This window comes from Macaca fascicularis, chromosome 5, assembly GCF_037993035.2.
Source record: "Macaca fascicularis isolate 582-1 chromosome 5, T2T-MFA8v1.1".
NCBI lineage: Eukaryota > Metazoa > Chordata > Mammalia > Primates > Cercopithecidae > Macaca > Macaca fascicularis.
In genome coordinates, this window is record NC_088379.1 from 10,633,223 (window position 1) to 10,656,969 (window position 23,747).

General features: G+C 40.2%; 1 long non-coding RNA gene across 1 annotated transcript in view; it reads left to right on the forward strand.

Moving 5' to 3' along the window:
* LOC102142744 (uncharacterized) overlaps positions 1-23,747 on the forward strand; it is a 45,150-nt gene that overhangs the window by 10,974 nt on the left and 10,429 nt on the right. The window contains exon 4 of the long non-coding RNA XR_012434667.1: positions 7,966-8,084. This is a non-coding gene — a long non-coding RNA (uncharacterized lncRNA). The remainder of the gene's footprint in view (positions 1-7,965; positions 8,085-23,747) is intronic.

Consider the following 23,747-nt stretch of genomic DNA (forward strand, 5'->3'; position numbering starts at 1 on the left):
GTTCTTGAACTACAGAGAACCAAGGCTCCTTGGAGAACAATTGATTCCATGCCTTGGGAGTCTTGGGATGACGCAAAATTTGGATAGATTATGAGCTGGAGTGGCTGCCAGAAAACAAGGAAATTGTGGCAATGTGTAGAGCTGTACTGAAAGGACAAACGAGATAGCTTAACAAGACCCCCACTAGTCAAGCTGCAACAATTTGAGCATCCAAAGAAAGAAACTATAACTAGTTGGAATGAATTGAGTCTATAAGAAAGCCATGACATTCAAAGAACAAATAAGTTCATTAAAATGTATGAGATGATAATTATGCTACAAAAAAGGGTGAATGCAATTTTCCAATTAAGTAAAATTAGTAGGGGACTATTGGTATATATGTTTTGTTTCTCCAAGTACATGTTTATAGGTATTAATAAGTTGGTTTTTGGCTGGATGTGGTGGCTCACGCCTGTAATCCCAGCACTTTGGGAGGTTGAGGCGGGCGGATCACGAGGTCAGGAGATCGAGATCATCCTGGCTAACACGGTGAAACCCCATCTCTACTAAAAATACAAAAAATATTAGCCGGGTGTGGTGGTGGGCACCTGTAGTCCCAGCTACTTGGGAGGCTGAGGCAGGAGAATGGCATGAACCCGGGTGGTGGAGCTTGCCATGAGCCAAGATTGTGCCACTGCATTCCAGTCTGGGCGACAGAGCCAGACTCCATATAAAAAAAAAAAAGTTGGTTTTTTGTTTTATTTTGTTTTTTACTTACCTCTGTGCATACTAGGGAAGGAGAAGCAAAAAGCATCTGAAAGGAGGTAGAAATTACACTAAGAACAGCTAGGGACCATCACCTCAAGGAGCCATAGACAAGAATCAGGTGGATAGAGTGTAAATGGGTTTGCTACATGATGGACTGGTCATAATTTAGGATGAAGACTGACAGATCAACTTAGCCTTGTATCTCCTAGCAAATAAAACCTATGGAAGACTCAAACAATTTTACAGAGATACAAAAGTTACACAATGACTTAAGTTATACATTGAGGCTAAACATCATATATTAGTTAGCTAGGGTTGCTGTATCAAAAATACCACACAGTGGGCAGTTTAAAAAATTGAAATTGATTTTCTCCACTTCTGGAGGCTGGAAATCTGAGATCAAAGTGTCAGCAAGGTTGGTTCCTTCTGGGGACTATGAGGAAGGATGTGTTTCAAGTGTCTCTCCTTGGCTTGTAGGTTGCCTTGGCCTCCCTTTGTCTTCACAGAGATTTCCCTCTGTACATGTCTGTGTTCAAATTTTCTTTTCTTATAAAGACACTAGTCATTAGACTAGGGCCCATCTTAATGATATTATATAATTTAATTACTTCTTTAAAGATTCTATTTCAAATTATGGTTACATTCTGAAGTACTGGGGATTACAACTTCAAATACGGATTTTGGGAGGGCATCAGTCAGCCCATAACATACCCCATGACACCCATGTAGTGAAGAAAGAGAGAGAGAGAGAGACACCAGGTTGGACAAAAAAGCATGGCTATGAACATTCTCATTGGCACAATCTGTCGATCTTCATCGTAAGAGAAACCTAGGTGATAAATACCTGCTAGCATTTAACTCACTGTGGAAGTCTCAACTGGGTTCTTTGGTCTGATTAATAGTTGATTGATAATGCAACCATTTCAATTGATTTGCAGTAATTTTTTTGATGTGTGAGAGGTCATTGTATCTGTAAAATACATTAAATGTATTAACTGACATAAATAAAGAAGAAATTGATTAAATCTATAACATTGACAGTTTTCTGATAGGTTGTATACAGATATAAATATACATTTTATAATTATTGATATAATTTGCGACTATCTTATCTGTTTTGAACTACCTTAGAAAATGCAGCTCTCTTAGACTGTTCAGGCTGCTATAACAAAAAGACCATAAACAGAAGGCTTATAAACAACAAACATTTATTTCTCATTATGTTTTCCCATGTCCTTCCCTTAACTCTTGTTGATATTCCCTCAGGCAACATTATGCCCACATTTTCTCAGAGATGAGCAAAGCATGGGTCTATCCACAAAGAAGGCCTTTATAATAAAACCACAGCATGTCCTTGGCCCCAGAGCTCACTGTTTATGGGAAAATTGATTCAATAAATATAATTCATTAAAAGAGGCTCATAACTTGAGGTATTACTAGAGTAATTCAGTGGAATTTGCCTTTGAAAATAGGACTGTATGGGAGGCCAATTCTTAGCCTGAAGGAATTACCTGAGAACAAGACATGACTTCAAATCTACTTTACTAAACAACTCTATTCATGTGACCTAGAGTGTCCTATATATCAAGTCTGTGACCTAAGTCAAGACATCACTTTATGGGAAACTTGCCCATAGAAATTAATGTCAGTAATCATTATCTTTTGAATATCTTCTGTAGTGCTATTTGATAATCTGTGTACAGCAATCATGGACTATTTCATCTAACTCACAGTATACATATTACTTTCCCAAAGATAAAATCAGAAATTTAATAATACTAATCAGGACTCTAAAAGAGGGACAGAGCAAGATAGCCAAATAGAATCCTCCACCAATTGTTTTCTCTGCAGGAACACCAAATTTGACAAATATCTATGTAAGAAAATAACCTTCATAAGAACCAAAAATCAGATACTAGCTCAGCCACAAGTGGGGTAGAGCACCAAGCAGCCTCTTGAGATCCCCACTTCCAGGCCTGGCTGTTGGAAGTCATTTCTGGACCTGCCCTGTTACCGAAGGGAGTCCTCTGTCTTGAATGGTGAGTCCCAGGCCTAGCAGCCTTTACCACAAGGTGAAGAGTCCTTGGACCTGAAGTGAACACCAGAGGTAGCCTGACAGTACTCTTTGTGCACCTGTGGTGGTGGCGGCCATGGGGAAAGGCTCCTCTGTCTGTGCAAAGGAGAGAGAAGAATGGGAAAGTCTTTGTCTCGTGGTGTCAGTTCCAGCTTAGTCATAGTAGTATAGGGCACCAGGTAGATTTCTAAGGTTTTTACTCCAGTCCTTGGTTCCCAGATGGCATCTCTTGACCCACTTGGGATCTGGGGTAACTCACTGCCCTAAAGGGAAGGACACAGACATGGCTGGTATCACCACCTGCTGATTGTAGAGCCCCAGGACCTGGAGAGAACATAGGCTGTATAGTCAGGGAGTGGTTCCAGCAGGTCTTGGGCAAGATCCAGGGCTGTGCTGGCTTCAGGTCTGACTCGGCACAATTCAAGTGGTGGTGGCCACAGGGGAACTTGTGTCACCCCACCCCCAACTCCAGCACAAGGAGAGAGACTCTGTTTAGGAGAAAGTAAGGGAAGAGAACAAGAGTATCTGTATTGTAATCCAGAGAATTCTTCCAGATGTTTTCCAAGACTACCAAGGCAGTACCTCTACGGTTCTGCAAGAAACACTGCATTACTGGGCTTGGGGTACCCTCTAATAGAGATATGGTTTAGATCATGACACTCAAGTCCCTTTGAATACCTGGAAAGCCTTCCCAAGAAAGATGGGTACAAACAAGCCAAGACTGCAAAGACTACGATAAATACTGAACTCCTCCTTGCAGATATGGACAAACATCTGAAAGTATCAAGGCTATCCAGGAAAACATGACCTTACCAAACAAATAAAATAATGCCCCAGGAACCAATCCTGGAGAAACAGAGATATGCAACCTTTCAGAAAGAGAATTCAAAATAGCTGTTTTGAGGAAACTCAAAAGAAACTCAATATAATAGAGAGAAAGAATTCCAAAATCTCTCAGATAAATTTAACTAAGATATTGAGATAACAAAAAAGAATCAAGTGGAAATTCTGGAGTTGAAAAATGCAATTGATATACTGAAGAATGTATCAGTGTCTCTTAATAGCAGAATTGATCAAGCAGAAGAAAGAATTAGTGAACTTGAAAACAGGCCGTTTGAAAATAGAGAGTCAAAGGAGACAAAAGAAAAAAGAGTAAAAACCAGTGGCCTACAAGATCTACACAATAGCCCCAAAAGGGCAAATCTAAGAGATTTTTTGGCCTTAAAGAGGAGGTAGAGGAAGAGATAGAGGAGAAAATTTATTCAGTCGGGCATAATAACAGAGAACTTCCTAAACCTAGAGAAAAATATCAACATTCAAGTATAAGAAGGTTATATAAAACCAAAGAAGACTACCTCTAAGCATTTAATAATCAAAGTCGCAAAGGTCAATAATTTTTTTTAAAAAAAGGGATCTTAAAAGCAGCAAGGGAAAAGACACAAATAAAATACAATGGAGCTTTAATATACCTGGGAGTACTTTCTCTGCTGTTGCTCAACATAGTTGAGCTTGCTCTACAACTGAAAGTACTAGCTAGAGCAATCAAAGAAGATAAAGAAGTAAAGGACATTCAAATTGAATAGAAAGAAGTCAAATTATTCTAGTTTGCAGATGACATGATCTCATATTTGAAAAAACCTAAAGACCACCAAAAAACTATTAAAACTGATAAATTTAGTAGACTTGCAGGATACCAAATCAACGTACAAAAATCAGTGGCATTTCAATATTCCAACAGCAAACAATCTGAAAAATAAATCAAGAAAAGAATTTCATTTACAATAGGTACAAATAAAATTAAATACCTAGGAATTAGCTTAACTAAAGAAGTGGAAACTCTTTACAGTGAAAACTATAAAACATTGATGTAAGAAATTAAAGAGGACATAAAATTTCTAAGATACCCTAATTTCATGGATTGATAAAATGTTCATACTACTAAAGCAATCTATTGATTTAATGCAATCCCTATAAAAAAAAATACTAATGACATTCTTCACAGAAATAGAAACAAAATCCTAAAATTGATACGGAACCATCAAAGACCCAGAATAGCCAAAGCTATCCTGAGCCAAAAGGACAAAACTGGAGGAATCATATTACCTGACTTCAAATTATGCTACAGAGCTGTAGTAACCACAACAGCATGGTATTGACATAAAAACAGATATATAGACCAATGAAAAAGAATCGACAATCCACAAACAAGTCCATCCATCTACAGTGAACTCATTACTGACAAAGGTGCTAAGAACATATACTGGGAAGAGGACAGCCCCTTCAATATGTGGTGCTGGGAAAACTGAATACCCATATGCAGAAAAATGAATCTAGACTCTTATCTCTTGGTATATACAAAAATCTAACCAAAATGGATTAAATACCTAAAGATAAGACCTCAACTATGAAACTACTCAAAGAAAACATTGGGGCATCTCTCCAGGACATTGGATTGGGCAAAGATTTCTTGAGTAATACCCCAAAAGCACAGGCAACCAAAGCAAAAATGGACATATGGAGTCACATGAAGTTAAAAAGCTTCTGCACAGCAAAGGAAACAAAGTCAAGAGACAACCCACAGAATGGGAGAAAATATTTGGAAACTATCCATCTGACAAGGGATTAATAACCAGAATACATAAGGGGCTCAAACAACTCTTACAGGAAAAATAAATCTAACAATCCGATTTAAAAATGGGCAAAATATTTTGATAGACATTTCTCAAAAGAAGACATACAAATGGCAAACAGAAAAATGAAAAGATCCTCAATACCATTGATCATCAGAGAAATGGAAGCCAAAATTAGAATGAGATACCATCTCACTCCAGTTAAAATGGGTTTTATCCAAGAGACAGGCAATAACAAATGGTAGAAGGGATGTGGAGAACAGAGAACCTTCATACACTGTGAATATAAATTAGTACAACCACTATGGAGAACAGTTTTGAGGTTCCTCAAAAAACTAAAAATAAAGCTATTAGATGATCCAGCAGCCCCATGCTAGGTATATACCCAAAAGAAAGGAAATCAGTCTCTCAAAGAAATATCTTCACTCTCATGTTTATTGCAGCACTATTTAGGATAGCCAAGATTGTCCATCAACAGATGAATGGGTAAAGAAAATATGATATTTATACACAATGGAGTACTATTCAGCCATAAAAAAGAGTAAGAATCGGCCAGGCACGGTGGTTCACGCCTGTAATCCCGGCACTTTGGGAGGCCGAGGCTGGCAAATCATGAGATCAGGAGATCCAGACCATCCTGGCTAATGCGGTGATACTCCGTATCTACTAAAAATACAAAAAATTAGCTGGGGGTGGTGGCGGGCGCCTGTAGTCCCAGCTACTCAGGAGGCTGAGGCAGGAGAATGGCATGAACCTGAGAGGCGGAGCTTGCGGTGAGCCAATATCGCCACTGCACTCCAGCCTGCGTGACAGAAGGAGACTCCCTCTCAAAAAAAAAAAAAAAAAAAAAAAAAAAAGAATGAGAATCTGTCATTTGCAGTGACATGGATAGAACTAGAGGTCATTATGTTAACTGAAATAAGTCAGGCACAGAAAGACAAATTTCACATGTTCTCACTTACTTGTGGGAACTTAAAATAATTGAACTCATGAAGATGGAGGGTAGAAGGATGGTTGCTAGAATCTGGGAAGAGCAGTGAAGGGATATGGGGGGAGTTGGGATGGCTAATGGGTAAAAAAAAATAGAAGAAATGAATAAGACTTATTATTCGAGAGCACAACAGGGTGACCATTACCAATAATAATTTAATTGTACATTTTAAAATGACTAAAAGAGTATAATTAGATTGTAACACAAAGGATAAATTCTTGAGGTGATGAATTCACCCTGATGTAATTATTCTGCATTGCCTGTCTGTTCCAAAATCTCATGTACCCCATAAATATCTACTTCTACTGCATACCCACAACAATTAGAAATATAAAATTAATATAAATAAAAACTAAAATAAAATACTAATCATTTCTGAGTTTACCTGAAATTCAAATACTTATCTTAAATGCTATAAATCTAGTGACTTTTAACTAAAATACACTGTTTTTTACCCCTCGAATCTTACCCATTTGTGAAATAAATATGACACCTACTCACGAGACCCTTGTCGAGTTCAATTATATTTATATAGAAGGAAGGCACTCCTCTTTCCATGGTGAGACCCAGGATGGCTGGGTGTTTTCAGTCTTCTCCTCCCAAAACCTCAGTTTTGAATATATTTTTGAGTATAATTATATTTACATTTATCTGTATACAACTATGAACGTTGGAGGTGAAGTCAATTCCGTCTCTCAGTCTTAAATGAGGCCCATTGTGGATGGATGGTGACATGGCCACCCTCTTCCCTTTCGACGTGGCATGTGATCAGGGTCTGGGTTTGCTATTGCTCAGGGTAGGGTTGCCAGATTAAGCAAGCGAAAACTTAACAAGCCCAGTTAAATTTAAATTTCAAGTAAACAAAAATTTTCTGTTGTATGCTTCATAAAATATTTTGGGCATATTCATAAAAAATTTGTTTATCTCAATTTTTTTTTTTTTCTGGCAACCCTAATCATAAGCCTGGGCACTAGAATCAGCAGCTGTTACTAGAGCCAGAGCCTTCTTGGCAAGAAATGGACAAGTCAGCAATTAACAGGACAGCTCTCAGAATTTGGGACAGGCACTGAGGGCCAGTCTCAAACATAAAGAAAAGGAAAAGACAGGCACAAAGAATGTGACTATACAGCCCAAGCCCCATAGACGACTTGGGAGGATTCTTTCCTCCCATTTGATTTTCCTCTTTCATTTAGGGAAACAAGCAAACAATTCTATTTTTCTGTTTACCTCAAATTTGGGAACTCTCTAGATTGACATTAATGCAACTATTTTTTTTTTCTGTTTTAGGGTCACATGCATTCACAATACACTAAAATGTGAGAAAAGGATATCTTTATTTTCTTTCTAGTCTTTCTCGGAAGCCCCCATTTCACTGGGTGATGGAGAAAAATCTAAATTTAGTCCAGTCTGGCAAACAATTCTATCTAATAATGCAAGTGATCTTTTGGGGATAATGCAGCTTTATAGACTTAAATGTTTGATTTTTTTTTTCAGATGCTTTCTCTAATATTCGTATTTCTCAGGTACCCTGGTACCATGTTGAAGAGAACTCCAAAACGATAGAGTTTATCACCTCAGAGTCCTGCCTGAAACAACAATCACTGATTAACTTTGAGTTCTGTTACAGACCCTGTGTAGTGAGGTGAGTATTAAAGTCAGGCCTTGATAAAAGGATGAATAATTTCATGAGTTTCTGTAGATTCAGCCGGGACCAGAAGCCAGCGGAGCTGACTTTCCGTATGACTGAGGTGGAGAGATTCAGGCTATGACAGAGTGAAGGCTGAAATGTGCTTCTTCTGGCCTCAGCAACATTTGGAAAAGAGCTCAGTGACAGAAATAGATACAGGAATTGAGATAATGGGGGCCTCGTTTCTCCTCAGCTTGGGATGTGGACTGGGAAACAAGGAAGTTTTAAAAAGATTCAGGAAGGTTTGGGGAAGTCAGAACGTGGGGAAATGGATGACATCCTTCTCCAGGCCACCAGTCCCGGAGAAGCACTCCACAAGGACACCTTCAACATAGGCAGAGATGAGGTAGAATTATCTGTGGGACAGAGATGAGGTAGAACTATCTGTGGAGGGAGGGGGCTGGACAGTGGGCCTGAGGCAGTATGAGCAGCTCCACAGACCTGGGAGAGCGTTAGAGGGATCCAGAACTCTCCCATTGAGATGAGGGGAGGATGGAACATTTCTGATTGGGCTGGTGGTCCAGCAGACTCTCAGAGTCATGGTGTAAAAGAGGCTGCAGTGTGGGGAAGCATGGTCTCTCTGCAGAAAAGCCACAACCTTGTACCCCAGACATGGGCATTCTCATGTTGACCCTGAAGAGGTCTTAAGTCTAGTGAGCACATCAGACTGATCATCGGTTGAAACAGTGCAGACTCAGATTGACAGTGCATGGGTTTACATGACCCTCTTGCTTGCTATCTTCAAACACCTCTTGCCTGAGTGTCTGTGCATTTGTTCTTTCTTCTCTCAAGGATACCCTTTATTTTCCTCTTCACTCCTGTGCTTTCTTAGCCTTCAGATCATTATTCCAGTTGCCTCTTCCTAGAAGACCTCCAGGACCACCACCTGCATTATATTAAGAGACTTCTCTTCTTACTTTTCCTGCTTGTCTATTTTCTGTCCTCCACCATATAAGTTCCATGATGTCAGGGCTCTTTCTGTTTGGTTAATTTCTGCATCTTGTGATCAACTGCATGTTTGTGTGCCCCTCAAATTAATATACTGAATCCCTGAACCTCAATGGAAAAGTATTTATAAGTGGGGCCTTCGGAAGGTAATTAAATCACAAGGGTGGAGTTCTCATGATGAGATTAGTGCCCTCTTAAGAAAAGACAGGAGAGAGCTTCCTCTCTCTCTCATTTGCTCTCTCTGTCTCTGTCTCTCTCTCTCTCTCTCTCTCAATCTTTCTCTCTCTCTCTCTCTCTCTCCCCCACCCCCCCCCCCCGTCATATGAAGATGCAATGAGGAGACAGCTGTCTGTAAACCGGGAAGATGGCCCTCACCAAATTCTACCACGCAGCCTTCTGACATTGATCTTCTTGACTACAGAAGTGTGAGAAATAAATTTCTGTTGTTTAAGCTACCCAGTTAATGATATTGTTATTATAGCAGCCAAACTGACTGAGATATATCTTCAGTGCCTAGCACATAATGGAAATTCAATCAATATTTGTTAAAAAAATGAAAGTTATTCCATTAATCTCCTCCCATATCTACTGTCATTATTATATTGTCCCGTCATGAACTGGGACCCTACTACATGTTGGCACCATACTCAACCATTCATTTAAATTATTTCTTACGGTTGAAATGCCCTGTTACATTGCGCAAATAGAGAAACCAGGGCTCGGGTGAGTTCATTTTGCCTGAAATTTTCAGATTAAATGTTAGTAAGTAGGAGAGTTAAGAATAGACTCAGATACTTCAAATTTTAAAGTTTTCTATTATGTTACCATGTCTTTCAAATAACAAAAATAATGTTTTCATTTTACAAGGTGCTTTGCTTTATTTTGGAAAATGTGAGGTGAATTGGAAAGAGCACTATTAACATTTTACTCTGGATAATTCCTTGCTATAGGGTGTTCTTCTGTGCACTGAAAGATGGTTATCAGTATTCCTGGGCTCTATCCACTAGGTGCCAATAGTATAAATGGTCCCCTTCCCCAGCTGTGACAATCCCAAATCTCCAAACATTGCCAAACATCTCGTGGAGGCACAATTAATCCCAAAGGAGCAACAGTGGTTTAAACTGATACCATTTGCGTGATCTTGGTCAGTTTATTTATATCTGTGAGCTCAGTCCCTTCCACCACAGAGCGGGAATTACAATATTTGCCGCCCGCACTACAAAGCTCATCAGACCAATCTGCCTGGTGAGATGAAAGGGAATCACCACAGATAGAGAGCCCATTGTATGTAAGGCATCACTCCTGCATGTTTTCTTGTTTAGTCCACCCCACATTCTTATGAAGTCCTATTATCTCTTTTTTACATATGAAGAAAGCGAGGTTCAGAGAAGTAAAGTGCTTAAACTCACAGATTCAGCAGGTGTGAGGGAGCACTCACACTTCATAGCAAGTGCACTGGAAAAATGTGACTGGTCAACTCTAACCTACGATATGTGTGGAAAATATGACGGACTGCTACACTTGGTTAATTGGTCAATATTATCAACCTGCAATAAGACAAACAACAACAACAAAATATGTATATATAATTATATATATATAGTTTTATTATATTATATATAATTTTATTATATATTATATATAATTATATAATGACAACAGTAAAAATTCCCAAAAACCATAAAAGCAGTAAAAAACAAAAGTTTGAAGTATTATACATTATATATATAATTATATAATGACAACAGCAACATTCTCAAATTTATATATATAATTTTCTTTGGCCATAGTGGAAAAGAAAGTGGGAATATTAGCATACGCCTTGAATTTTAAAACTTGTGTAGACATTCTTTAATTTTCTTTATGACTATGAAAATAAACATTGTACCTTCACAGAAAGGAAACGATCCATAGATACCATTAAAAAACACAGATGAACCACTTATACAATAGCATTTTATTCTCGTGAAAGAGCAAGGTGATGTCCAACACTAGAATTCATCACATTAGTGTAATTTCATGGAGCATCGACACTTCAAACTTTTTTTTTTTTTTTTTTTTTTTTTCTTTTTTTTTTTTTTTTTTTTATTATACTTTAAGTTGTAGGGTACATGTGCATAACGTGCAGGTTTGTTACATATGTATACTTGTGCCATGTTGGTGTGCTGCACCCATCAACTCATCGTTTACATCAGGTATAACTCCCAATGCAATCCCACCCCCCTCCCCCCTCCCCATGATAGGCCCCGGTGTGTGATGTTCCCCTTCCTGAGTCCATGTGATCTCATTGTTCAGTTCCCACCTATGAGTGAGAACATGCGGTGTTTGGTTTTCTGTTCTTGTGATAGTTTGCTAAGAATGATGGTTTCCAGCTGCATCCATGTCCCTACAAAGGATGCAAACTCATCCTTTTTGATGGCTGCATAGTATTCCATGGTGTATATGTGCCACATTTTCTTAATCCAATCTGTCACTGATGGACATTTGGGTTGATTCCAAGTCTTTGCTATTGTGAAGAGTGCTGCAATAAACATACGTGTGCATGTGTCTTTATAGCAGCATAATTTATAATCCTTTGGGTATATACCCAGTAATGGGATGGCTGGGTCATATGGTACATCTAGTTCTAGATCCTTGAGGAATCGCCATACTGTTTTCCATAATGGTTGAACTAGTTTACAATCCCACCAACAGTGTAAAAGTGTTCCTATTTCTCCACATCCTCTCCAGCACCTGTTGTCTCCTGACTTTTTAATGATCGCCATTCTAACTGGTGTGAGATGGTATCTCATTGTGGTTTTGATTTGCATTTCTCTGATGGCCAGTGATGATGAGCATTTTTTCATGTGTCTGTTGGCTGTATGAATGTCTTCTTTTGAGAAATGTCTGTTCATATCCTTTGCCCACTTTTTGATGGGGTTGTTTGTTTTTTTCTTGTAAATTTGTTTGAGTTCCTTGTAGGTTCTGGATATTAGCCCTTTGTCAGATGAGTAGATTGCAAAAATTTTCTCCCATTCTGTAGGTTGCCTGTTCACTCTGGTGGTAGTTTCTTTTGCTGTGCAGAAGCTCTTTAATTTAATGAGATCCCATTTGTCAATTTTGGCTTTTGCTGCCGTTGCTTTTGGTGTTTTAGACATGAAGTCTTTGCCCATGCCTATGTCCTGAATGGTACTACCTAGGTTTTCCTCTAGGATTTTTATGGTATTAGGTCTAACATTTAAGTCTCTAATCCATCTTGAATTAATTTTTGTATAAGGAGTAAGGAAAGGATCCAGTTTCAGCTTTCTACTTATGGCTAGCCAATTTTCCCAGCACCATTTATTAAATAGGGAATCCTTTCCCCATTTCTTGTTTCTCTCAGGTTTGTCAAAGATCAGATGGCTGTAGATGTGTGGTATTATTTCTGAGGGCTCTGTTCTGTTCCATTGGTCTATATCTCTGTTTTGGTACCAGTACCATGCTGTTTTGGTTACTGTAGCCTTGTAGTATAGTTTGAAGTCAGGTAGCGTGATGCCTCCAGCTTTGTTCTTTTGACTTAGGATTGTCTTGGAGATGCGGGCTCTTTTTTGGTTCCATATGAACTTTAAAGCAGTTTTTTCCAATTCTGTGAAGAAACTCATTGGTAGCTTGATGGGGATGGCATTGAATCTATAAATTACCTTGGGCAATATGGCCATTTTCACGATATTGATTCTTCCTATCCATGAGCATGGTATGTTCTTCCATTTGTTTGTGTCCTCTTTGATTTCACTGAGCAGTGGTTTGTAGTTCTCCTTGAAGAGGTCCTTTACATCCCTTGTAAGTTGGATTCCTAGGTATTTGATTCTCTTTGAAGCAATTGTGAATGGAAGTTCATTCCTGATTTGGCTCTCTGTTTGTCTGTTACTGGTGTATAAGAATGCTTGTGATTTTTGCACATTAATTTTGTATCCTGAGACTTTGCTGAAGTTGCTTATCAGCTTAAGGAGATTTTGGGCTGAGACGATGGGGTTTTCTAAATATACAATCATGTCATCTGCAAACAGGGACAGTTTGACTTCTTCTTTTCCTAACTGAATACCCTTGATTTCTTTCTCTTGCCTAATTGCCCTAGCCAGAACTTCCAATACTATGTTGAATAGGAGTGGTGAGAGAGGGCATCCCTGTCTTGTGCCAGTTTTCAAAGGGAATTTTTCCAGTTTTTGCCCATTCAGTATGATATTGGCTGTGGGTTTGTCATAAATAGCTGTTATTATTTTGAGGTACGTTCCATCAATACCGAATTTATTGAGCGTTTTTAGCATGAAGGGCTGTTGAATTTTGTCAAAAGCCTTTTCTGCATCAATTGAGATAATCATGTGGTTCTTGTCTTTGGTTCTGTTTATATGCTGGATTATGTTTATTGATTTGCGAATGTTGAACCAGCCTTGCATCCCAGGGATGAAGCCCACTTGATCATGGTGGATAAGCTTTTTGATGTGTTGCTGAATCCGGTTTGCCAGTATTTTATTGAGGATTTTTGCATCGATGTTCATCAGGGATATTGGTCTAAAATTCTCCTTTTTAGTTGTGTCTCTGCCAGGCTTTGGTATCAGGATGATGTTGGCCTCATAAAATGAGTTAGGGAGGATTCCCTCTTTTTCTATTGATTGGAATAGTTTCAGAAGGAATGGTACCAACTCCTCCTTGTACCTCTGGTAGAATTCAGCTGTGAATCCATCTGGTCCTGGACTTTTTTTGGTTGGTAGGCTATTAATTATTGCCTCAATTTCAGAGCCTGCTATTGGTCTATTCAGGGATTCAACTTCTTCCTGGTTTAGTCTTGGAAGAGTGTAAGTGTCCAGGAAATTATCCATTTCTTCTAGATTTTCCAGTTTATTTGCGTAGAGGTGTTTATAGTATTCTCTGATGGTAGTTTGTATTTCTGTGGGGTCGGTGGTGATATCCCCTTTATCATTTTTAATTGCGTCGATTTGATTCCTCTCTCTTTTCTTCTTTATTAGTCTTGCTAGTGGTCTGTCAATTTTGTTGATCTTTTCAAAAAACCAACTCCTGGATTCATTGATTTTTTGGAGAGTTTTTTGTGTCTCTATCTCCTTCAGTTCTGCTCTGATCTTAGTTATTTCTAGCCTTCTGCTAGCTTTTGAATGTGTTTGCTCTTGCTTCTCTAGTTCTTTTAATTGTGATGTTAGAGTGTCAATTTTAGATCTTTCCTGCTTTCTCTTGTGGGCATTTAGTGCTATAAATTTCCCTCTACACACTGCTTTAAATGTGTCCCAGAGATTCTGGTATGTTGTATCTTTGTTCTCATTGGTTTCAAAGAACATCTTTATTTCTGCCTTCATTTCGTTATGTACCCAGTAGTCATTCAGGAGCAGGTTGTTCAGTTTCCATATAGTTGAGCGGTTTTGATTGAGTTTCTTAGTCCTGAGTTCTAGTTTGATTGCACTGTGGTCTGAGAGACAGTTTGTTATAATTTCTGTTCTTGTACATTTGCTGAGGAGTGCTTTACTTCCAATTACGTGGTCGATTTTGGAGTAAGTACGATGTGGTGCTGAGAAGAATGTATATTCTGTTGATTTGGGGTGGAGAGTTCTATAGATGTCTATTAGGTCTGCTTGCTGCAGAGATGAGTTCAATTCCTGGATATCCTTGTTAACTTTCTGTCTCGTTGATCTGTCTAATGTTGACAGTGGAGTGTTGAAGTCTCCCATTATTATTGTATGGGAGTCTAAGTCTCTTTGTAAGTCTCTAAGGACTTGCTTGATGAATCTGGGTGCTCCTGTATTGGGTGCATATATATTTAGGATAGTTAGCTCTTCCTGTTGAATTGATCCCTTTACCATTATGTAATGGCCTTCTTTGTCTCTTTTGATCTTTGATGGTTTAAAGTCTGTTTTATCAGAGACTAGTATTGCAACCCCCGCTTTTTTTTGTTCTCCATTTGCTTGGTAAATCTTCCTCCATCCCTTTATTTTGAGCCTATGTATGTCTCTGCGTGTGAGATGGGTCTCCTGAATACAGCAGACTGATGGGTCTTGACTCTTTATCCAGTTTGCCAGTCTGTGTCTTTTAATTGGAGCATTTAGTCCATTTACATTTAAGGTTAAGATTGTTATGTGTGAACTTGATCCTGCCATTATGATATTAACTGGTTATTTTGCTCGTTAGTTGATGCAGTTTCTTCCTAGCCTCGATGGTCTTTACATTTTGGCATGTTTTTGCAATGGCTGGTACCAGTTGTTCCTTTCCATGTTTAGTGCTTCCTTCAGGGTCTCTTGTAAGGCAGGCCTAGTGGTGACAAAATCTCTAAGCATTTGCTTATCTGTAAAGGATTTTATTTCTCCTTCACTTATGAAACTTAGTTTGGCTGGATATGAAATTCTGGGTTTAAAATTCTTTTCTTTAAGAATGTTGAATATTGGCCCCCACTCTCTTCTGGCTTGGAGAGTTTCTGCTGAGAGATCTGCTGTTAGTCTTATGGGCTTCCCTTTGTGGGTAACCCGACCTTTCTCTCTGGCTGCCCTTAAGATTTTTTCCTTCATTTCAACTTTGGTGAATCTGGCAATTATGTGTCTTGGAGTTGCTCTTCTCGAGGAGTATCTTTGTGGCGTTCTCTGTATTTCCTGGATTTGAATGTTGGCCTGCCCTACTAGGTTGGGGAAGTTCTCCTGGATGATATCCTGAAGAGTGTTTTCCAACTTGGTTCCATTTTCCCCCTCACTTTCAGGCACCCCAATCAGACGTAGATTTGGTCTTTTTACATAATCCCATACTTCTTGCAGGCTTTGTTCATTTCTTTTTCTTCTTTTTTCTTTTGGTTTCTCTTCTCGCTTCATTTCATTCATTTGATCCTCAATCGCAGATACTCTTTCTTCCAGTTGATCGAGTCGGTTACTGAAGCTTGTGCATTTGTCACGTATTTCTCGTGTCATGGTTTTCATCTCTTTCATTTCGTTTATGACCTTCTCTGCATTAATTACTCTAGCCATCAATTCTTCCACTTTTTTTTCAAGATTTTTAGTTTCTTTGCGCTGGGTACGTAATTCCTCCTTTAGCTCTGAGAAATTTGATGGACTGAAGCCTTCTTCTCTCATCTCGTCAAAGTCATTCTCCGTCCAGCTTTGATCTGTTGCTGGCGATGAGCTGCGCTCCTTTGCCGGGGGAGATGCACTCTTATTTTTGGAATTTCCAGCTTTTCTGCCCTGCTTTTTCCCCATCTTTGTGGTTTTATCTGCCTCTGGTCTTTGATGATGGTGATGTACTGATGGGGTTTTGGTGTAGGTATCCTTCCTGTTTGATAGTTTTCCTTCTAACAGTCAGGACCCTCAGCTGTAGGTCTGTTGGAGATTACTTGAGGTCCACTCCAGACCCTGTTTGCCTGGGTATCAGCAGCAGAGGCTGCAGAAGATAGAATATTTCTGAACAGCGAGTGTACCTGTCTGATTCTTGCTTTGGAAGCTTCCTCTCAGGGGTGTACTACACCCTGTGAGGTGTGGGGTGTCAGACTGCCCCTAGTGGGGGATGTCTCCCAGTTAGGCTACTCAGGGGTCAGGGACCCACTTGAGCAGGAAGTCTGTCCCTTCTCAGATCTCAACCTCCGTGTTGGGAGATCCACTGCTCTCTTCAAAGCTGTCAGACAGAGTCCTTTGCGTCTGCAGAGGTTTCGGCTATGTTTGTTATTGCCCTGTCCCCAGAGGTGGAGTCTACAGAGACAGGCAGGTTTCCTTGAGCTGCTGTGAGCTCCACCCACTTCGAGCTTCTCAGCAGCTTTGTTTGCCTACTTAAGCCTCAGCAATGGCGGGCGCCCCTCCCCCAGCCTCGCTGCTGCCTTGCCGGTAGATCACAGACTGCTGTGCTAGCAATGAGGGAGGCTCTGTGGGTGTGGGACCCTCCCGGCCAGGTGTGGGATATGATCTCCTGGTGTGCCTGTTGGCTTAAAGCGCAGTATTGGGGTGGGAGTTACCCGATTTTCCAGGTGTTGTGTGTCTCAGTTCCCCTGGCTAGGAAAAGGGATTCCCTTCCCCCTTGCGCTTCCCAGGTGAGGCAATGCCTCGCCCTGCTTCAGCTCTCGCTGGTCGGGCTGCAGCAGCTGACCAGCACCGATCGTCCGGCACTCCCCAGTGAGATGAACCCAGTACCTCAGTTGAAAATGCAGAAATCACCGGTCTTCTGTGTCGCTCGCGCTGGGAGTTGGAGACTGGAGCTGTTCCTATTCGGCCATCTTGCTCCGCCAGAACACTTCAAACTTTTGTTTTTAACTGCTTTTATGGTTTTCGGGAATTTTACTATTGTCATTATTTTTTACATAAATGTACTTGGTGTTCTCAGTAGGGATTAAGCAGGAAAAAGTTGTATTGTTTTGGGAGAGAGAGACTACTGGGTGAAAGGGAAGAAGGAAGGAAGAGGCAGACAGTATGAAAACCATTCCAGCTGGGCGCGGTGGCTTACACCATTAATCCCTACACTTTGGGAGGCCGAGGTTGGCGGATCACTTGAGGTCAAGAGTTCGAGGCCAGCCTGGCCAACATGGTGAAATCCTGTCTCTACTAAAAAAATACAAAAATTAGCTACGCATGGTAGTGTGTGCCTGTAATCCCAGCTATTTGGGAGGCTAAGGCAGGGGAATTGCTTAAACCCAGGAGGCAGAGGTTTCAGTGAGCTGGGATCCAGCCTGGGTGACAGAACAAGACTCCATCTCAAAAAAAAAAAAAAAAGGCACAGGTGGAGAAGCCGTAAGACAACATCCTTTTTCTCTATGAGAGAAAAAAGTGACTTTTAAAGTACATTGCTTTAAAGTTCATAGGGAACCAAAAAAGACCCCGCATTGCCAAGACAATCCTAAGCCAAAAGAACAAAGCTGGAGGCAGCATGCTACCTGACTTCAAACTACACTACAAGGCCACAGTAACTAAAACAGCATGGTACTGGTACCAAAACAGAGATATAGACCAATGGAACAGAACAGAGCCCTCAGAAATAATACCACACATCTACAGTCATCTGATCTTTGACAAACCTGACAAAAACAAGAAATGGGGAAAGGATTCCCTATTTAATAAATCGTGCTGGGAAAATTGGCTAGTCATAAGTAGAAAGCTGAAACTGGATCCTTTCCTTACTCCTTATACAAAAATTAATTCAAGATGGATTAGACACTTAAATGTTAGACCTAAAACCATAAAAACCCTAGAAGGAAACCTAGGTAATACCATTCAGGACATAGGCATGGGCAAGGACTTCATGTCTAAAACACCAAAATCAATGGCAGCAAAAGCCAAAATAGACAAATGGGATCTAATTAAACTAGAGAGCTTCTGCACAGCAAAAGAAAGTACCATCAGAGTGAACAGGCAACCTACAGAATGGGAGAAAATTTTTGCAATCTACTTATCTGACAAAGGGCTAATATCCAGAACCTACAAAGAACTCAGTCAAATTTACAAGAAAAAAAAGCTAACAACCCCGTCAAACAGTGGGAAAAGCATATGAACAGACACTTCTCAAAAGAAGACATTCATACAGCCGACAGACACATGAAAAAATGCTTATCATCACTCACCATCAGAGAAATGCAAATCAAAATACATAGACCAGGGAAACCCAAGCCTACCTTTTTAAGGGAACTTCATGTAGTTTGGAGACTTTTTTGACTTCTGTGAATTGTATCAACAGCTTTCCTGGTTCTCAGGGGATAACTATCTTCTACAGAAAAATCTTTCTTTTCTGTAGATAGAACAATCTCTCTCTCTCTCTCTCTCTCTCTCTCTATGTGTATATATATATATATATATATGTAAATACATATATATACACACACACTCATTATATAATCACTCTTTATATGTTTCTCAGTTGGGCCCTGAGCGCTGCAGCTTGTCTCCGTTATCTGGAAGCTGATTGCATGCCTCCCTTCTCTCCCTGGCACAGCAGCTGGGAGCAACTTGCACATGACCAGGCTTTATCATTTTACATTGGAAAGAAAATGTTTCCATCAAGGATATCAGTGAAGCCTCATGTTCAATCTTTTGCGAAGTCCGGACAAGGGGAAACGTTGTTAGTTTTTTCTTAACCAGAAGAACATAGAAGCCAGAAGAGACAGTGCTGAACTATTGTCCCCTAAATCAGTTTCCGGTGGAGGAAAGTGAGGCTCAGGGAGGTAAAAGTGACTGCCTCAACTGGTTCATCAGCACCAGTGGCAGTGCCATAAGGAAACACCAGGCCTCCCATAACCACTCAGTGTCAGAAGCTCAGGCAGCCACAGGTGTGTGAGGAAGGGGTGGGGACATTCCAGAAATGCAGCTGTCAGGACTTTTTAAAATTGTTTTTCTTTCCTCTTGGGTCAATCATTGGGTTTTTACATTCACTGTGGTCACCTGAGCCAGATACCGCAATTGCATACCCTGGAGAAGAAACTGATGTGATACCCAAGACTAACACTTAGTTCCTTCTTTGCCTCTAAGGACTAAGTGGATTTGAGATTTTAGGCAAGTGATTGTCCCTTTCTGAGCCTGTGCTTTTTTTGTTTGCTTGTTTGTTTTTTGCTTTTTTGTTTTTTAATTATCATGTCTTTTATTATTAACAACAATTGCACACTTTTTGTTGGGGAAAAAAGGTATACAAATTGAAAAAACAGTTAACAATGTTTCCTTAAGGAGAGAAGTGTTAATGCTCTTCTCTAATTAGGCTTTCAATGGTATTTGGTTCTAATTTTTTATTTTCAATAACTTCTTTATTTCCCTTGGGATATTGAAGCTTTACTTAATCTTATTCTTTCTAAGTAGGGTAGAGAATTCCTGTTTCAAGTCTCCACAAAATAAAATCCCTTTTCCTGACATAGTAGAAAGGACAGATGCTTGGATGTTTGGTTGGCAGGGGAAGGGAAAGAGTCCAGGCGCTAGTGATAGAAATATTCAACCAAATCCTCCAGTTTTCGACTCCACCACTCACTGTGGTGCCTTCCTCAAGTCCTTGGAGCTCCAAGTCTCTGGTGAATATTTCAGGCAATGAGAGGAGTCCCTCAATGAGGCAAAACCCTTTTCTCTCTGTCTATTTCTGTGTGTGTGTATATGTATATGTGTATGTGTGTATATATATGTATTATTTAACAAATTAATCCACAAATGTGAATAGTTGAGAGATGCCAACAATTTGAAAGATGGAAAAGAGGTCTGCAAATGCCCATTGGCGTAGCACAGCTGAGAAAGCTCACTGAGGCGCAGAGTGAGATGCAAAGGGACGGCCAGTGCAACATGGGCCTGTGTTTTTTAATCAACAATATGAAGGTATTGAAACTGATCCATAGTCTTCAAACATTTTCTTTTTCTTTTTTTTTTTCTTTTAGCGGGGAGATCTATTTCTCGAGTGAAAGGTAACTGAAACTGTCATGCAGGAAACAAACCCAAGCAAGCAGCTGCAGTTGCATGGTCAGCTAAGCCAAGGGCAGAGAGATGAGCCAGATGGGCTTCCCATCCCCGGAGGAAGCCCCTGTTCCCAGAGGGCAGGCCCGGAGGCTCCTTCCCAGGTTCGTGGGGCATCACCAAAAAGTTGAAATCCCTGTGTTTTATCTCCAAGGGTCTCTAACCTCCTGTAACACTACTCTGTGAATGCAATGAGACCATGTAAGAAAAGCACTGAATAAAACCAAGAGCCTCATGTTTTGCAGCTATGCTGATTTTAATCTTTGATGGTAATGGGCCCTTGTATCTGACCTGCAAAGCATTTGGGCTGCTAGCTTTGCAAGGCATTGGCAAGAATAATACCTAAGGTAGAGCTTCAACAAGATGGCTTTGTTTTCTCCTCCAAGAATAAGGGACTGAAAAAGTGATGAATAACTCGGAAAAAAATAAAAGAGAACGAGAGAGAACAAAGCAGCTTTTCCTGATGAAGCATTTCCTCTAATCTGAAAGCTAAACACGGAAGCCAGGGAGTGCAGGAATCGCCCTGGCTGTGGTTAGTCACCATGCCGCCACCCCCAAATTCTTCTCACCACCAGATCAGCCAGGGAACGGCTTGCTGAAACCTGCTGGCTCTTTCTTGTGACCTGGAAGGATGACAGAGAGGCTGACATCCTGGAAGACCTCATTGCCCTGGGTTCCTTACGAATCACAGAAGGGAACTCATTCACTCATTGATTCATTCAAGAATAGTATAGACTCTGCAGAGTAGAGAAAACATGTATCTCACTTTTCCAGAGTCAACAGCTTGTGAATTTCCTATATGCCAAGTCTTTAGAACTCAGGGATGAATGGAATTTCACAGGCTGTTCCACCTCTGAACTTAAGTAAGGCAACACTCACATCCCCTCTAAGAAGCCAACCTTAGCCTCATAGTCTGGATAGATTTCCCTATTATGTGCTACCACAGCAGTTATGCACTGTAACATCAGTCACATCCACTTCAGTGTAAGTTCTAGGAGGACAGGACATGTGTCTCTAGTGGCAGAAGAGACTGGCATGACAACAGCCCCCAGTAGGTGTTCTAGAAATTCAGGTTAGAAGAATTTAACTGTGAAGCCCAAGGCAGGGGGATCACTTGAGGTCAGGAATTCGAGACCAGCCTGGCCAACATGGTGAAACCCCATCTCTACTAAAAATACAAAAATTAGCCGGGTGTGGTGGTGCACACCTATAGTCCCAGCTATGTGGGAGGCTGAAGCAGAAGAACTGCTTGAACTCGGGAGGTGGAGGTTGCAGTGAGCTGAGATCGTGCCACTGCACTCCGGCCTGGGTGACAGAGTGAGACTCCATCTCAAAAAAAAAAAAAAAATTTAACTGTGCTTACCACACCACACTGTGTACCCAACTACTTGTCTGTCTTCCCTCTCTACTCTCCCTATGGGGTATGAGCCCCTAAAGGCTGGAACCTTACCTCTTCCTGCCTGGCGTCACATGCACCGTCTCATTCTGTTGTGCAAAGACGTGAGCCAGGTCTGAATTCAAATCCATGACCCTGACACTTCCTGTGGGGTGCATATCCTGTTTCAGTTTCCTCATATCTAAAAATAAAATGAAAACGCAATTTCCACACCTACAGCTACGAAAAAGCTTAGAAAGAATGCCAGTGATCTGCCTAGGACAATCCATAGCAAAGCATGGCCACACAGTAATTGCTAGCTATTAATAGAAACTTCAATTTGTTTAAACTCCTAAAGCTCATTGAATTGCTGGAAAAAAACAGCCTCTAGAGAACTTCTGCATATGCTTTTTTTCAGATTCGCCACGTTTTAACATTTTGCCACATTTGCTTCATCATCCTCTATTTTTTTTCCTTTTCTCTCTTTCAAATATTGTTAAATATAGTAATGCACACATACATACATACACATACACGTATGCGTGTGAAATATGCATTCTAAAATTATTGTTTTCTATACCATTTGAAAGTAGATTAGCTACATCTTGTTCTTTTATTTTTTATATTTCCATGTGTATTCTCTAAGAATATTCTTTTAAATAATTTAACCACAATGGTATTTCATTTAGGAAATTTAACATTGTTATAATATTTTCATCTAATCTACATTTTTATATGCCATATTTGTCATCGTCCTAATAATGCGCAAGTCCTCTTCCCTTCAAAACGGGATCTGGTCCATTTAGCAACTGTGTCTGTTGAATTCCCTTTAATTCAGAAGTTTCTTCAGTATTTCTCACTTTCATGACACCGACATTTTTAATAAACACAGGACCCTGGTAGCATATTCTTTAATGTGGGTTTGTCTGAAGCTTTTTTATGATCAGATTCAGGTTATGCATCCCAATGGGGATACTCATAAGTGATGGTGTTCCCTCTCCATGCACACATCTAGAGGCATGTGACATCCATCTGTTCCTTATTGCTAATGTTAATTTTGATCACACTGTCAAAGTGCCGTCTCTTTATGCCACTGTGTAGTTACTACTTTTCCCCTTTTCAACCACTATGCAGTCGGTGGAGGACCTTTTGAGACTATACGAGTATTCCATTCTCAAAATTCCCCAGAGATTTGGTACCCATGGAGAATTCTTGCCCAACCAACCCTTCCTAGGATGATTGGAGCACTGTGAGTTCACAAATCTACCACCTCCACTTTTGTCATAGGTTTTCTACTCTAAGAAGGAACTATCTCTAAAGAGCCAAGACAATGTATCTGAGGACATTTTTTCCTGTTACCACAAAGAAGTAGGAACCTTGTGTCCTGGTGAGAGGCCATGCTGGAGACAGGGGTTTGTATGTTACGCCTATAGGAGTGCTGAGAAAGGCTGGGAACAAATCAGACCCTAAACCCAGGGAAATGAGAGACCTTGAGCATGAAGGGCTAGAAAGAAGATGAATTACAGGAGATTCGTTGGTGTCAGGAGAGTCTGGGCACCAGCTACAGGCAAAGGCAGGTCATACAGCACTGGGGCCACAATCTAGGTGGTCCGCTAGGAGAGTCTCTTCCTTTGAGTATGTTTGCTCTTCCATAAACCTGTGACAATCATACTGATGTCATATCATTTTCCTGTGTTTAGGTTGACGTTGGATGCAAAGTGCCAAGCACACCGTTTAACATCATGTAACTGCTCATTAAATGCCCCCCTTCCCTTTTTCCGTTCTCTTACACTGTTCAGATATCGCCATGGAAACTCACCTCTCTGCTTTCACTGAGGCCCCTTTAAAATTTTTACAATTACTTTAACAGCTCATTTTTTTTTTCATCTGAAATGA